A 2,208-nucleotide genomic window follows, 5' to 3' on the forward strand; every position below is an offset into this window, starting at 1 on the left:
TTTGCGCATGTGCATAGAGAACTGTTTGTGCATGTGCATAGAGTGAAAAGTCACGGCCCATTCTGGGGTGTTACATAGGGTAGTGAGCGAACAGCCAATCATGGGCAGACACACTGCGCTGTGGTGTATATAAGCAGTGCGGATTATTGGCTTAACCCTTTTTTCCCTCTGGATGAGGACAATAAACGTTGCTGCAGAAGGAACCTAGTGTCCGCGTATCTTCTTGCTGGCGAGACAACTGCGCGGGCTACACAAACCGTTCAGCTCCTTGGGTCCTTTTTCTAGCTCCTTCAATGGGGACCCTGTGCTTAGTCGAATGGATGGCTGTGAGCCTCTATGACTACATTAGTTGGGTACTGTCAGAGCCTCTCAGGAGACAGCTATATCAGAAACCTGTCAGCCCTCTCTTGCTGGTATCCACAATAGTGTCTGGGTTTAGTGATTAAATATGAGAAGGATTCCCAGGTGGAACAGTCTCTGGATTGTCCTTCCTTCAGTCTCTTCTCCTTAGTTTGTTTCTGCAACTCCTTCCATGGTATTTTGTTCCCCTTTTAAAAAGGAACAAAGTATTCACACTTTGGTCATCCTTCTTCTTGAGTTTCTTGTGGTTTGTGCATTGTATATTGTGTATTCCAATCTTCTGAGCTAATATCCACTTATCAGAGTGTATACCATATGTGTTCTTTTGTGATTGGGTTACCACACTCAGGATGATATCATCCAGATCCATCCATTTCCCTAAGAATTACATAAATTCACCGTTTTTAATAGCTGAGTAGTATTTGATTAGTAAATATACCACATTTTCTGTATCCATTCCTCTTTTGAGGGACATCTGGGTTCTTTCCGGTTTCTGGCTATTATAAATAAGGCTGCTATGAACATAGTGGAGCATGTGTCTTCATTACATGTTGGAGCATCTTTTGGGTATATGCCCAGGAGTGGTATAGCTGGGTCCTCTGGTAGCATTATGTCCATTTTTCTGAGGAACCACCAAACTGACTTCCAGAGTAGTTGTACTAGCTTGCAATCCCATTATTAATGGAGGAGTGTTCCTCTTTCTCCACAACTTCACCAGCATCTGCTGTCACCTGAGATTTTGATCCTAGCCATTCTGACTGGTGCGAGGTGGAATCTTAGGGTTGATTTGATTTGCATTTCCCTGATGAGTAAGGCTGTTGAACATTTCTTTAGGTGCTTCTCAGCAATTCGGTATTCCTCAGTTGAGATTTCTTGTTTATCTCTGTACCCCATTTTTTAACTTTTATTGCATTATGATGAGAAAAGTTACATGATTTCAATTTATCTGAATTTGTTAACATTTAAAAACATTTTAAGTAAGCTGGGCGGTGGTGGCACACGCCTTTAATCCCAGCACTTGGGAGGCAGAGGCAGGCGGATTTCTGAGTTAGAGGCCAGGCTGGTCTGCAGAGTGAGTTCCAGGACAGCCGGGGCTACACAGAGAAACCCTGTCTCAAAAAAACAAAAAAACCAAAAAAAAACAAAAACAAAAACAAAAAAAAACCATTTTAAGTAAATAGAATTAAATCACATTCTTGTTTCCCTTTTGTACCCCAACTCCTCCCAGAGACCCACCCTTCAATACCTACAATATCTTTTTTGTCATATTCCTTAAAATTTATAAAATATTATGACAATAAAAATTAGTATTATAAAAGTTGTTTGATATAAAACAACAATCAATTTAAGTCGTATGTAGATGCTTATCTACAGCAATACTGAAAATACATACATTTTTCTCAATATAAATTTTAATTAACTCTAAATATATTAACTGCATATTTCAAAATAATACATCACTACTAGTATTTTCTTAAATGAACATAAATATATTAAGTCTTTTTGTTTGTTTGTTTTGTATTTAGTAGAGCTTAAGATCTTGGCTCTTACTGTGGTACAAGCCCAAAATAAGAACAATTTTTAGACATTGGATTTCACTGTAATAAGGCTGTACTTCAAAGACCCTCATATCACCAAAGGATTTTACCTCCATCGTAGCTAAGCTGAGAGTTGACAGTTCTGCTGTGCCAAGTAGTGAATTGTAGGCACGATTTTTGGATACAGACTTCCTGCTTTGGTCAAAACTATTTGACTTGAGTGAGTGACTTTATTCTCAGCTCACAGAGAACGGGTTACATTCATTTAAGAAATGGTATGTGTATTAAATGGTCTATCCATAAAGTCATT

This window comes from Mastomys coucha, unplaced genomic scaffold (genome assembly GCF_008632895.1).
Source record: "Mastomys coucha isolate ucsf_1 unplaced genomic scaffold, UCSF_Mcou_1 pScaffold12, whole genome shotgun sequence".
NCBI classification, from domain to species: domain Eukaryota; kingdom Metazoa; phylum Chordata; class Mammalia; order Rodentia; family Muridae; genus Mastomys; species Mastomys coucha.